Raw genomic sequence first — 16,011 nt, 5'->3', positions numbered from 1 at the left:
GATGAAAATCACTCTAATCCGTACATTATATGTCACACCGACTCTCTACTATCACATTTCAACCAGAACTCTTCAATATCACATGTCAGCAAGCACTGCCTAATAGCACATCTCAACAAACTCTCTGCTACGAGTTCTTAACAAGCACTGACTATTACGTGCTCTCAACAAGCACTGACTGCTACGAGCTCTCGACAAGCACTGTGGAGGCGGCTTAATAATACTCTTTGGCGCAATCTCTGGCGCAGTGGCTCAGTGTAGCCACCTTTCATATGCCCCTCCTCCACAGGCCAGAATTTGATGGTATTTTTGCCAGCATTGGTGGTGAAAATACCACCAAATTCGTCCAGAAAAATACAGACAAGAATAAAAGATAATATTAATACCTAAATATCACATAATTAGTTAAAATTTTGGCTTTGCACTGACCTTTCAATAACCTAATATATGAAATACAGTAAGCAATACAACTGCTTTTCATACATGTGACTTTACATAAGAGTTCACACTATACACAAAAAATCAGTTTATACAAATGTTCACATAAAATGCTTTTAATTATTCAAAAAAACAAATAGTTGATAATTCCAGCCCAGCAATGGTCAACAGGTGCAAACACCAACAAGTGACATCATTTCAGCAGAAACAGTCCATCAGTTGCACCCAGCAATGTTGAGAGCAGGTGCAGACACCAACAAGTGACATCATTTCTTTTCATACATTTGGCTTTACATAAGAGTTTGCACAATACACAAAAAATCAGTTTATACAAATGTTCACATAAAATACTTTTAATTATTCAAAAAAAACAAATAGTTGATAATTCCAGCCCAGCAATGGTCAACAGGTGCAAACACCAACAAGTGACATCATTTCAGCAGAAACAGTCCATCAGTTGCACCCAGCAATGTTGAACAGGTGCAGACACCAACAAGTGACACCATTTCAGTAGAAGCAGTCCATCAGTTGCACCCAGCAATGTTGAGCAGGTGCAGACACCAACAAGTGACATCATTTCCATAGAAGTAGCTTCATCTGTGCACCCAGTAATGTTGAGCAGGTGCAGACACTAACAAGTGACTTCATTTCAGTAGAAGCAGTTCCATCTGTGGCACCCAGTAAAGTTGAGTAGGTGCAGACAGCAACAAGTGACATTATTTCAGTAGAAGCAGTTCATCAGTGGCATCTAGCTATGTTAAAGAGGTACACACAGCAACAAGTCACATTAGTTCAGTAGAATCAGTTCATCAGTGGCACCCAGCAATGTTGAGTAGGTGCAGACAGCAAGAAGTGACTTCATTTCCATACAAGTAGTCCATCAGTTGCACCTAGCAATAATGAGCAGGTCCAGAGAGCAGTCCATGATATTCACTATCACTGATCACACTGTTCATCAGAGTATATAAGCACAAATTAAACATGTCCTAGCGGCACCAATCATGTAGAAAAAGTACAAGTAACAGTCCATAATATTCACTATCACTGATCACACAGTTCAAGCATGAACAATAGTTTGAATACACATACTAATCACACTGTTCATCAGCAGAAATTAAACATGTCCTAGAGGCACCAATCATGTAGAAAAGGTACAAGTAGCAGTCCATAATATTCACTATCACTGATCACACAGTTCAAGCATGAACAATAGTTTGAATACACATACAAATGCTTTTACAATGCTCTTACACTACACATACAAATTCTAATAAACATACAAATGATATCAGATAATTGTCATATTAACTATTACAAATACTCAAATATCAGTAAACCTATAATATTTACGGGTGTCAGTGCAAGCCACTACAAACAATAAAAATAATATTTAGGAGATAGGTGGGTAGGATTAGGAAAGGAAAACACACAAAACACACTCATTCATCTTTCATCCACATTAAGTACTACTGTGTAATTGAATAGTGTTAACTGTGTAAATGTAATTCTGTCAAAATCTGATGTTCATCATGTGTATCAAGTAGTAGTGGCAGCAATGTATAACAGTCAATAATAGTTAAGTCAACGTCATAGTCATCATGTCAAGACCAATGTTTGCCAAGCCAGATCAAAATGTACGGTTGCTGAACAACTGTCAGTGAGCCAAGACATGCAATTACTTCCTCTCTTCAAAAAAAAGTATATACTGCTTAGTGATTTAACAAAGTGTGTGTATAGACTATCTTCCTTCTACTTTAGTGTTCTAGTCTGCTATCTGCTCCTCACTTACTTTACCTCTTATACACCAAAGTTCCAATAATCATCAGCATCACATAATCTCAATACTTCAATAATACTTCTTACGTCGATACATATAAATCTTATCATCAATATCATTTACCTTACCTCTTGTCCACAAAAACTCCAATAATCATCAACTTCACATAATCTCAATAATACCTCATCAATACGTAGATACATATAAACCTTATTACCAATATCATTTCACTTCCATAACAACTCTCTCCTCTAGTCAGTCTCCTCGAACAAGTACAGATAAAATCCCAGTGCAAACCTCATCATCCTATACAATCCGAAGACACATTGTCAACACACAACCTCTGTGTAATCCATCTGACCCAAATCTTCTACTCATTATGAATTATAAACAAAGAAATGCATACATGACCTCTAACAGACTTAGTTCGAATAGCTCTCAGTAATTAAGTACGATTACGGAGTGTGAATGATCATAATATTTCACAGTGTGTACACCACTTCAAGAATTATGGCAAACAGAAGCAAACATGTGGAGTATTTCTTGTGTCAAGTGTCACTTCCTATTTCAATTGCTCACGAAAAATGCAGTGTAATAACTGTCAATGGTCTAAACCAAGTTTTGGTATGTCATGTCGTTAGCTTCCTTCCTATTAGCATAAATTTATACAGCTTCCATAAAGCCTCCAGCTCATGTGACTTCTATGAAGTTTCTTGTACTAATGTCGTTCGTCGAATTATAGCAGTTCATTTTCTTATCTTAAAAATATAAGGCACTTAGCGTAAGCAAAACAAGCAATAGCGAGTAAATATACCAGTAGAGAACAGAATGTCAACAAGTGGATGCAGCACAATTCTTACAACGAGGCTCTGCCAAGCAAACAATCTGTAACCTATACCATAGTGTAGCCTAAACTCTATGTTCGTACACTGTACATCAGCATTGCTATATACCAAATTAAAGAGTAGTTATGACGACAAACAGAAATGTATAAATATGCAATCCATACGCATAGCAGCAAACAGGTCATTAGCATCGTATCAGCATAAGCAAATAAATGTTCATATGTAATCTTAATAAGTAAACATGAAGGCGCAAGCAGATAAATCACAAAGTATAACTTACATATCTAACCACAACAGCACAATTAATCAGGTGACAAATATAATTTAAATAAATAAGCACAGCAGGCACATAATTAAAAAATATGACATCAGTGAAAAAGCAGTGCAGCCAAGCGATGCATAATATACACAAATTACAACCCAGTTCATTAATAATCATTGTCAAAATCAGTTAACGTACGCAAGCACGTCGCTTCACAAGTAAATTCATAAAACATGAAATTTAGCACAAAGTATGAATCACGTAATCGCGAGCAGCAAATTACGTCTAAAGTACATGCCTAAGTGGAAATATGTTACCTAAAAAAATGAACTCAATTAATAGTTACCTTTTTTAATTTATTAGTTTCTTCTTGGAAATTACATTCTTCCTGAAAATTTCTCGATAGCAAGTCCTCTTAACGTCGGACACGCACAGAATTTACCTGAAGTTCTTAAATATTTTATAGAACCGTATCCTGAAAAATACTGAATGTTAATAACATAATTCATCAAGTCACTATAGCTTTATTCTGAATTTAATCGGAGAAATTAAACTGTGTATTTGTTTACAGCTATCAGTGCATTCGCACTGAGCGCTCGATCAGCTGTAGGCGCGTGACGTAGGAAGCAATTGTTTGCGGTCAACGACTGCCTTGTGCGGCGCGCAGACTTGACTGTTGCTTTGAGTATATGCCGCCGCCAAAACACAGCGCGGTATCCTTGTACTCTCCGCATGTTTACATGTAGCTGTTAGTTTCTCTAAAGTATGTCAGTCCACAAAAATTTTTCAAAAGTATATCGCTCCACAAAAATTTTGGAAACTACGAACCTCACGTTTTGTGGTAGGAACAGCATAATTACGAACAGCGTTTAATTTTTTTGGATCAGGAAGAATACCTTCTGTAGAAATAATGTGACCGAGAAATTTCACCTGAGAACGACCAAATTCAGATTTTTCTAAGTTCACTGTAATGCCAACTCTTGCAAAAATACGTAATAATGAATCCAAAATTTTGTTGTGCTCACTCCAAGAACGTTTAGCAATAAGAATATCGTCAACATAAGAAGTAATATTGTCACGAAGATAAACAGGTAAAATGTCGTTTAAACTACGAATGAATGCTGCTGAAGATACAGTAAGTCCAAACAGTAATTTTCGAAATCTCTTTTGGGTAAAATCGTCATATCCGGTTATTGTTTATCTACTGTCTAGATAGATTGATAGTCGAAGAGTTGTTTTGACAGATGCAAAGAATAGTAAAAGAGTAGGCAGCGGTGCAGAAAACTAAAAGAGAAATAGCACCACTACAGCTCGGGGCCCTATGCTCGCTACGGCACATATTCATTTAGAGTAGTGAATCCCCTGAGGACTTTAATAGCCGCACATAATTTCTAGTTTGTGATTTAATGGCCAATTTGGTGGAAGTGCGTACATAAATTGATCTAACCATGCACATGGATGTATGTCATTCTTAGAGTTGCGGAAGATCTTAAATTTCCGAACAGTCAAAAAGTGTTTATAGTCAAAGTTTTCGCCTCGTGGCGACAAAGACCTACCGCGTCTGTCCCAGTCCGAATGTCGATTATTGTCAAGTTCGCGCGCCTGGCGCTCTCTTGTTGCTTCTCGTAAATGAAATAAATTACTTTCTTCATACCCCTCTGCTATCTGTGATTCTAAGTTTCTTCTACTGTCTTTTCCTACTATTTTGCCTTCAATTTGTCTGACTTGCTTTCGTAATGCCTCAAATTCCCTTTTCACGCGTTCATTAAATTTTCCCTGATTTTCAACATGCTTATTTATGTTCTGATACTCTTCGGTTTCTGCAAATGGCAATGGTGCTGTATCATCAGAATCTCTGTCCCCACTTAAACTAAGACTTGTCAGTTTATCTGAAATCTCCTCAACTCTTTCCGATAAATCACCTATTTGTCCTTTCTGTTTATTTACGTCTTCCGTAAGTGTCGCGACTCGGGTTTCAGTATTAACACATTTGGTAGTTAACTGTTCATATTGTTGTGTTAGGTTATTTATTCTGTCATTTGGTACGGATTCCTCGATTCTCTCAAATATTTCTTCCTTATCGTGTGCGCGTTGTAAATTTAACTCTGAAAATTTCTGTACTATCACGCGATCCCTTTCCTCCTGTTCTCTATCCTGTTCCTTTTGTCTGATTTCTACTGCAATTAATCTATTATTGTGAGCATTCAAAATCGGTTGTACTTCTTCTCTGATTTCTTTCTTTAATTCATCTTTCATATTTTTGAAACATCTCCCTATTCGTGAGTCTAACCGTGTTTCCAGTGTTCCCATCTCAGTTCTGATTGTTCCTATTTGTGAGTCCAACCGTGTTTCCATTCTTCCCATATCAGTTTTTAATTCAGATCCCAAAGTTCCCATCTCGGTTTTAATTGTTCCTATTTGTGATCCCACTGTTTTTAATTCAGATCCCAACTGTGATCCCAGTGAGTCTAACCGTGTTTCCATTGTTCCCCTATCTGCTCTTAATTCAGATCGTAATTGTGATCCCAGTGAGTCTAACCGTGTTGTCACTGTTTTTAATTCAGATCCCAAATTTAATATTACACACATCAACTGCTCCATATTAACTATTTCAAAATTCTTTTCACCCCTAACATTTCCCGCGAAACCAGTTTCCTTCGTCATAGCTGTAAAGCTATCTGAGTTCGATACTATTCCAGAATCTTCTGTCGTTAATCTCGTATTCTGTGAATTTTCTAATTGAGAAAAATTTTGAAATGGTTCCGGACTGTCTTCCCGACTTATTAAATTGTTTTCAACTCCATTATTCATCATACTGTTGTCCTGTGTTGGCGAGTTCGCAACGTCAACAATTTCGTCATTCTCACTATTCATCATTTTCGCCTTTTTCATCGACCGCGTAATCATTTAACAAAACATAAAAAATTCGTCACTGTACGAAAATTACACACAATGACTCTTTATCTCCAACAATACCATTTACATGAAATGTTTCCCTCAAACACGATTAATCAAACAATTGAAATAATTGCACTAAATTGTCAAACCCATAGACAAGACAATAAAAATTAAATTTTGAAAAATACCATTAGAAGAATGCCAATTACCAAATCTACACATGCAATATAAACTACAATTACTAAACTACAAATTACTACAACAATACTACTGTCTACTATTTTTACAATCAGAAGAATTCCAAGGGACGATCCGAAGCAGCGGTCGCCACGTGTATGGGGGCTTAATTAAATATAATGAGAATATTTTTTAAGTTTTTGGTAGCTGTATGTCCGATTACGCTGTGTCTCGTAATCGGTTGGCCCTGACTAGTATTATTACGCTATCTGACTGCAAGGAACAACAACAAGAATGAAATGAAATTTTTGGTTAACACAATTAATTAATTAAGTCCCCAGCAACTATAAAACCTACAAAACCAAAGCACAAATGTAATTGTTCTGTGTGTGGAAGTATGACTCAACGCACATCTGGCACGGTTCTTCTTCAACAAGACAAGAATTTTTAAATACCAATTTTACTGACGTGATAAAAGAAAATTACAAGTACTATAATTGCGTAATGAAAGCAGAATTACACTCTAATACAAGAACACAAGCCAGATGCTTTGTTGACTGAACCTGTAATGACGCATTATTTAGGATACTGAAATAAAAAGAAACGGAGTTTATTACCTCATTTATATTGATGAAAATCACTCTAATCCGTACATTATATGTCACACCGACTCTCTACTATCACATTTCAACCAGAACTCTCCAATATCACATGTCAGCAAGCACTGCCTAATAGCACATCTCAACAAACACTCTCTGCTACGAGTTCTTAACAAGCACTGACTATTACGTGCTCTCAACAAGCACTGACTGCTACGAGCTCTCGACAAGCACTGTGGAGGCGGCTTAATAATACTCTTTGGCGCAATCTCTGGCGCAGTGGCTCAGTGTAACCGCCTTTCACCATACAAGTACAAACAACTAGAAGAACAAGAAAAGCCAGTACACCCAAGGGCGCTCAGAATTTCCGAGGGTCGGCCTGGGATTCAAACACTAACGCTCGCTTAGGTGAGACAGGCAGTCGGCCCAACAATTCTCAATCTGACGCCAACCCAACCGACAGACAGTCCGGGATCGGTGAGCCACGGACTTCATAGCAAAGGGAACAGCCCTTCACACTCTGACAGCACGTGGACGCCGGCAGTGGCCCGGCCAGACACGAGCCACGGAGACTTCCTCGCTGCTCCATGCCAACCAACAGACTGCTCAGGCTCGGAAACGGTGAAGGACCAAATATACGGTGGCCGATGTGACGACCAACCGAACGACCAACCAACGGTCGTCCCGCTCCAATCTCCTTCCTTCGGACAGTGCATGTGTGTCGCCAGCGGTCGACGAGCACTGGCTGTCTGCACCTCACCTGCGCTCCGTCTCCGACTTCACTGCTGCTGCGTCCCGACTGCACTGCTGGTCTGTCTTCAGTTCACTGCCAGACACACGGCGACCCGGAAATACTATCGGTCGCTCCAGAGATGATACGACAGTGCACTTATCGATACGCACTGCTGCTGCCACACACGGGCAAGTAAGGCAGCAAGTTAGTGACGCCAGTAAATGGAATAACAGAACGAGGCGGCAGTACCGTAATAGAAGAAGACAAACAATAAATGGGATAAATGTGAGCCATGCACGGCTCAGACGGAGCGACAATACAACGACTGTGCTAATATCTGCGCCCTTCCCATAAACACTTGAGTATCTCGGAAAGGCTATGCGTTTCCGGACCCATGTTTATTGGACTTACTTTTTTTGAAATTCTCCCACTCCATATATGGCTTACAGCCATGCACGGCTCAGACGGAGCGACGATACAACGACTGTGCTAATATATGCGTCCTTCCCATAAACACTTGAGTATCTCGGAAAGGCTATGCGTTTCCGGACCCATGTTTATTGGACTTACTTTTTTTGAAATTCTTCCACTCCATATATGGCATACAGCAAACCAGTGCTTAACAGTACTGGTTAAAAACAGTCTTGGTTGCAATTTTAGTTTTTTATTTTTCAACGACGCGTTTCGTCTTATTTCACAGGATAACCTGAAGATGCCTAAATAAGGCGAGAGGCGTCGTTGAAAAATAAAAATCTAAAATTGCAACCAAGACTGTTTTTAACCTGTTACTTTTCTTGTTTCGATGAGTACTACCACCTCTGAATTCGACACTCTTTTTGAACACCCTATATATACAATAACACTGAATAAGGCTGAAAGTCAGAGAGCGGAGGAAAGAGGAAGTTACAGAGACATGGGACGTATACACTCATCAGCCAGAACATGACTACCTACATAATAGCCAGTAGGTCTACCATCGTCAAGGATATAAGCGGTTACACGTCGTGGCCTTCGTAGGTCGCTGGAGGGAGTAGGTACCACATCTGCACGTACAAGTCACCTAATTCCCGTAAATTCCGGGAAAGGGGACGATGTACTCTGACGCGACGTTTAATCAAATCCACAAGTGTTCCACTGGGTTCAGATCTGGCGAGTATGGGGGATGGGGGGGGGGGGGGGGGCAGCACATCAATCACAACTCGCCACTGTGTTCCTCGAACAACTCCGTAACATTCCTGGGCTTGTGATATGGCGCGTTATCTTGCTGAAAAATACCACTGCTGTCGGGAAACATGAACATCGTGAATGAGCGTACGTGGTCTGCAACCAGTGTACGATACTCCTTGGGCATCACGGTGCCTTGCACGAGCTCCACTGGACCTATGGATACCCACGTGAATATTATCCATAGCATACCGGAGCCGCCGCCAGCTTGTCTCTGTTCCGCAGTATAGAATTCAAGGAGATGGTGTCTAGAAGATGACTTATTCGCTGCCTCCCATCAGCATGGTATCGGGATTTATCAGACCATGCAAAGGTCTGCCAGTTCACCAAAGTCCAATGTCGATGGTCAAGTGCCCATTTCAGTCGTAGTTGCCGATGTTGTGGTGTGCACATTGGCCACATGCATGGGTCGACGGCTGCGGAGACCCATCGTCAGGAGTTTTCTGAGCACTGTATGTTCAGACACAGTTATGCTATGCCCAGCATTAACGTCTGATGTTAGTTCCGCCGCAGTTTGCCGCCTGTCCAGTTTTACCAGGCTGCCCAGCCTACGACGACCGACATCTGTAATGAGGGATGGCCACTCAACCGCACGACGTCTTGGTTTCGCCACCTGCTGAAGACACTCATCGCAGCACTCCTCGAACACCCGACAGGTCATGCAGTTTTCGAAATGCCCGTGCCGAGTCTCCAGGCCATCCTAATCTGTCCTCGGTCAAACTCAGATAGATCGCGCGCCTTTCCCATTCTACACACGGACAACACGCTCACTGATACAACATGCACCTTGCTTGTGTCTGACTGGCAGTCATTCCTGCTGCCGCCTGGACGGGTGTACAATGACAGTAGGTCTGTGGTCATTATGTTGTGGCTGATCAGCGTATCCAGTTTCCATACATACGAGAAACGTCTACTTTCTCTTTGTTTTCCATTTACGCAGACTGAGCCTCAGCAAAGCGTGGCCAGGTACAGCTAACATTTATTTATTTTATGTCCTATATTGGACTACTTTAGTCAGTATTATGAACTAGGTGCTTCTGTTTTTTGTTGACCCAATACTTTTTCATTCTTTAAGATCGTGCCCTTGTTCCCCCATCGATATCACCCTTCCCTGTTTGTTAATTTTTATTGGTAGAGTGATATGTTTGTCCTGAAGTATCTTGAGTGCGTCTGTCTTGCCTTTACAATTCTCTATCGTACTCTGAAACTTGATCATGTCCTCCTTGATCTCTCCGATCCACCTACTGCCGCTCTTACTATTCCGTAACTTCTCTATTATCTCCCGCTGATTCTGTTTTCTATGATCCCCATCAAATGTCCTAGGAAACTGTTCCATATGAAGCTATTCTCCAAACTCCATCTTTTTTATATTTTTTATTTACACGTGATCTGACTATCCTTCTTTCTATTTTGAGTAATCTGTCTATTGCTACAATGTTTGTTGTTTGAAATATAGTTTCGGTAGTATATGTTATTTGCAGCTGGGTGACTATTTTGTAGTGTTCCAATTTTGTGGCTATTGAGAGGTATTTTTTGTTTTATGTGTTCCTGGTAACATAATGTGTTTTAATCAATTTGTTTATCCTACTCTGCCATGATGGTTTTTCATTCCGGTCGTGTGATATTATTTCTCCCAAGTATTTACACTTTTCAACAGTTTTTATGTCGTGTTCTCCAATTCTGATTTTGTTTGCCAATGATGGTTCCGTTAGCATTATTTCTGTTTTTTTTCCGAAAGATATTTTAAGGCCAATACTCTGGGCTATTTCCTGTAATGGTTGTATTTTTTTGTTTGGTTTCTTGAATGTAATGAGGAGAAGAGCGAGGTCACCTCCAAATCCTAATCGTCTTTTTGTGTTCCAATCTGAATGCTCTTTGGGTTCTACTTGTACCAGTCCCTCATTATGTATTCAAGGACACAATTCAAAACAAGTGGTGTCAGGCCATCTTCCTGCTTTAAACCATTTTTTACCAAAAATGATTTAGGAAGTTCCCCTCTGAATTTAATTTTCGAATTTGTATTTGTTAAGGTAAGATCTATCAGTTTAATTAATTTTGGGTGAAGTCCAAAAGTCTCAAAATTCTTAACCGCGAGGGCTATGGACAGATTCATATGCTTTCTTAAAATCTATAAATGTAATTGCGAGAGGCTTATTTAGTTTGCGGTAGTAAGTCACGATTAATTTCAGAGCAATTATTTGTTTGGCACAGCTTCGACAAGGTCTGAAGTCTCCTTGGTATTCTCCCAGGTCCTTATGCAGCTGTTCTGTGATCTATTGTGTAAAGTCTTGGAAAAATCTTGTAAGTGCAGTCCAAGAGCGAGATTCTTCTATAGTTGTCTGGATCAGTTTTGTCTACTTTCTTATAAAGTCGGTTAGTAATAGCTGTTGTCCATTCTTCTGCGAATTTTTCTCTTTCCCAACTTCTTTGCAAAATAATATGTAAAGATGTTTGAGTTGCTTTACCAGCACATTTCCATATTGTCGCAAACACTTGATTTTTCTCACATGCTTCGCAGTTTCTCATTTCTTTAAGTACAGTTTTTTATTTCTTGTGCTGTAGATGTGTTTATACGTTCTGGTTTGGTTTTTATAGGGATGCTTGTGTCTATTCTTAAAAGCTTTTCAGGTCCATCACAGTTAAAGAGCTTGTTGAATGCTTCTGCCACGGCTTCTGCGTTTTTCTTGTTATTATGGGCAATTCTTCCATCTCTATTTCTCAGCAGTAGCGTGGGAGGGTTGTAATTACGTAATCGTTTATCGAAAGTTTTGAAATACTCTCTGGAATTGGCTTTGTAGAAGTTTTGTTCAACGGTACTCAACAGATCCTTTTGATACTGCCGCTATGTTTTTTCTGATAATTTGTGAAAATTTTTTCTGATGTATTTGTGGTTAGTTGCATTTTATTCTGTTTTGTGAGTTTGAAACTTTGTTCAAGCTTGATGTCTTTCATCATGAACTTCGTCACATTCTATAGACCAACATGAATGTTTTTACGTTTATTTACCAGGGCCAATTCTTCAACACGCTATTTTAAAACTGGTGTTAGTTCATCAAGATTATCGGTTACTATTGTATTTTGTGTGTTTTCTGATATTTCTCATTTTTGATTAATTTAGGTGGGTCATACTTTTTTCATCTCCAATTGTTCTCTGTCTTTTTTCCCTTAATGGAGTGATTTGATTTTGATTTTGACCAAATAATGATCTGAACCAGTGTCTGTCCCTCTTAGTACTTTAACATTTCGAATTTCTTTATGAAATAATTTGTCCACACAGACGCGGTCCAGCTGTCGCTCTCCTCTTGTCCAATCAAGATGTTTCCATAACATAAATTTGCTTGGTTCTCTTTTAAAATGTGTAGATGAGCCCATATGTTCTGCAAATTTGAACGAGTTTTTGTCCATTTCTATTAGTTTGTCTATGTGGAGCCCATTTTCCAATTATATCCATGTACATCTTTTCCCAGTTGGGCATTCAAATTTCCTATTAAGATCTTTACGTTGTTTTTATTGATTTGATTTATTTTCGGATCCAAAAGATCCTAGAAATTTTCTACTTCTTTCATCGTTCTTGTTACAATATTTTTCTCATTGGTAGACGCATGGGTGTTCATGATAGTATAGATCTTGTTTGTGGTTTTGGATTTAAAGTTGCGATTCGTGGAGAAACAGGTTTAAAGTCAATTGTTGAACCTATCACTTTCAAATTTACTATAAATCCTGTTCCTAATTGTGGTCACTGTTTCATAACTCTTTGTCCTGGTTTTCCGTTGTAGATTCTATAACCGTGAGATTCGAATGGATCTTCTATTAAATTTCTAATTTCTTGGAGTCCTGCTATTATGATGTTTTGTCCGTCCAATGATTTGTGAAGTTTTTGAGCTTTCCACTTTTCAGTAAAGAATTTATGTTATGTGTTGTAATGCAGTTAACGTGTTTATGCGTTATTTTGGCATTACGCACTTGATGATGGTTTGGTGATTTCAAATGCTGTGATTCATTTGAGTCTTTTAGTTGGCTACCCACCGAATCCAATGTAGCCGTCTCCTTCCCTACTGGGTCGGACAGTGGAAATTTTTCTCTAAAAGACGTTTTCATTTTTGACTGTCAGAGGCTATCAATCTCGAGCGGAGCAAGGTCCGTGTTACAACTATGGTTGTTAGTCACTAACATATGGAACAGACGCTGTTGGGGTACCGCCACTGATATATGGAACCGTCGTGCCCTTTGTACTTGTTTTGGTACACCCCGGTATTTTATTTTCCCAGTACCCACCATATCTGGCGAGCATCCCCCGGTACCCACCATGTCTGGTGAGCATCCCTCTATTCGCCATCTGGGGAGGCGCTCAATAGGAGACAAGCAACTCCCCTGAGATACAGCTAGTATAATATTAAATATAAAAATGTTTGTTTCTCTGGAAGACATTAGATGCATTTAGTACTATAGACAGTTTAATTGTGCCGTGATGGAGACGGCACAGTTCCGTTCGTGCCCGCATTGCCAGTGAATTGCACTGTCGAGCCATATAGAGGGGCGTGGTTGATCCTGGTCCACCGAAGGCAGCCAGGCACTACAGCGTCGACCAGCCGACCGGTCTTGTAACTGCAGCTAGGCAAGTGTACTAACCTTGGCTGCCGATCTGTTTGGAAGTGCAGCTAAATGTGGAGGAAATCTCACGCAACAGCTTTGTCGCCAGTACCCTGGTCGACGTTCCGCTGTGCTGTAAGGATGCCGTGGGTGACAACCAAAGGGATCCTGCTATGAACTAAAATGGGCACCCCAGACCATTACTCCCGGCTGGCGAGCCGTATGGCAACCGACATTCAGGTTGGTATCCCATCCAGAGCATCCCTAGAAACGCCTGGGCTTTCACTGGAGTAGAGTTGTCTTCAGTGATGAGTCGTAAGATGAATTCAACCCTGATGACCATCGAAGACGTATTTGGAGATGCCCTAGACACTGGTGCCATACCAACCTGGATGTCGCCCGCCCTACCGCCCGAGAGCCAGGACTGATAGTCTAATGTGGCATTTCTTTTCATAGTAGAACTCATTTGGTTGCCACCCCTGGCATCATTACATGACAGCAGTACGTCGACGAGGATACTGGGCTTACATTTCAGCAACATAACGCCTGCTCTCATATTGCAAGAGTTTCTACCTCTTGTGAGCGTGCTTCCCAAACTCTGCCTTGGCCAACAGGGTCGCCAGACGTCTCCCCACTTGAGAACATTTGGAGCATTGCCGGCCGGGCCGTCCATCCACCTCGGGATTTTGACGATTTAATGCACCTATTGGACACAACACTGTCAATCAATCTCAAGCTGGATAACTGACTGAATAAATGCTATGGGTGGTCCAATGTGTTATTGACTTCCTCAACTTGTAAAGCTCATTCTCTTGATTAACTTATCCCATTTTTCCGAAATTGTTATCATTTGTTTGCCTTTGCATGTGCATCACATCTACCGATTTCCCTCCCATTCGGATAAATAATTAGTGGTAGGTGTTTTTCTTTTGTCTTAAAGTATGTCACGGCGAACCTTGATTTTGTTTATGCTTTTTTAATTGGTGATAACACCTGATTTTAGTTTCTTCTACTGGGCCATGGCGCTTGAGTGCTGTAGTGGAAGTTTTGAAAGCTGGATCCCTGTTCTGGGCCAGAGTCGAAGAGCATAAGGGCAGTTCTCGCCATGAAACAAGTCATTCATCATAAAAAACGGGAGATCTCAATTCTCTTTCTTTTCTCTAAGTCTTTAATGTAACTGATCGTTGAGTTTGGCCACTCAATGATACCAGTCACAGTGACAACACCAAGCTTACGTATGCACCAGGCAATGTTTATTATTAGTTGTCCGCCCCGATAGCTGTTTGGTCAGCGTGACGGATTGCCGTCCTACGGGCCGGGGTTCGATTCCCGGCTGGGTCGGGGATTTTCTCCGCTCATCATCATTTCATCCCCATCCGGCGCACAGGTCGCCCAATTTGGCGTCGAATGCAATAAGACCTACACCAAGGCGGCCAGACCTGCCTCCCGGCCAATGACGCCAAACGCTCATTTTCATTATTAGTTGCTCGCCTAACATGAAAAAGTTGTGGGGCAGTGTAAAGTATCTTGTAATGTAAGTCAAGACTGAGATTAACAGATACTTATTTTGTTGGATGGAAGGTCCGCCAGTTATGCAAAACACCGTTTCTTCAAAATTCCCGAACATCCTTTCTTTCAGGAGTGTTAGTTCTGCAAGGTTCACAGGAGAGCTTCTGTAAAGTTTGGAAGGTAGGAGACGACATACTGGCAGAAGTAAAGCTGTGAATACCGGGCATGAGTCGTGCTTCCGTAGCTCAGATGGTAGAGCACTTGCCCGCGAAAGGCAAAGGTCCCGAGTTCGAGTCTCGGTCCAGCATACAGTTTCAATCCGTCAGGAAGTTTCATATCAGCACACACTCCGCTGCAGAGTGAAAATCTCATTCTGGAAACATCCCCCAGGCTGTGGCTAAGCCATGTCTCCGCAGTATCCTTTCTTTCAGGAGTGCTAGTTTTGCAAGGTTCGCAGGAGAGCTTCTGTAAAGTTTGGAAGGTAGGAGGCGAGGTACTGGCGGAAGTAAAGCTGTGAGGACGGGGCGTGAGTCGTGCTTGGGTAGCTCAGATGGTAGAGCACTTGCACGCGAAAGGCAAAGGTCCCGAGTTCGAGTCTCGGTCGGGCACACAGTTTTAATCTGCCAGGAAGTTTCATTCCCGAACATGTTTCAGCATCTCTGTGCCTTTATCAGTGGGTTTCTGTTTTATTTACTCTGTAACGTGAACATTTTTACTAAATATTACAAAATTACGGAAAATTTAGCATCCTGCTGAGAAGAAAGGGCTTGCCACAAAAAAATGTTAGTAAAAACGAATATATGCGCGAAATATCGCTACAAACGTTTGCAGCATAAAGTGATAGGTTAACTCCCAACAAAATTTCTCAGCAACATCTTTTGGTTGCAGATGAAAAGCTACCTGTAAGAAATAATACGCAAGTGGTCATGCAAAACCAAGCAAATCGAATGTAAAGATAT

This window comes from Schistocerca piceifrons, chromosome 3 (assembly GCF_021461385.2).
Source record: "Schistocerca piceifrons isolate TAMUIC-IGC-003096 chromosome 3, iqSchPice1.1, whole genome shotgun sequence".
Taxonomy (NCBI): Eukaryota; Metazoa; Arthropoda; class Insecta; order Orthoptera; family Acrididae; genus Schistocerca; species Schistocerca piceifrons.
The sequence above is the reverse complement of the archived record's forward strand: the minus strand, read 5'-3'. Positions refer to the sequence as shown.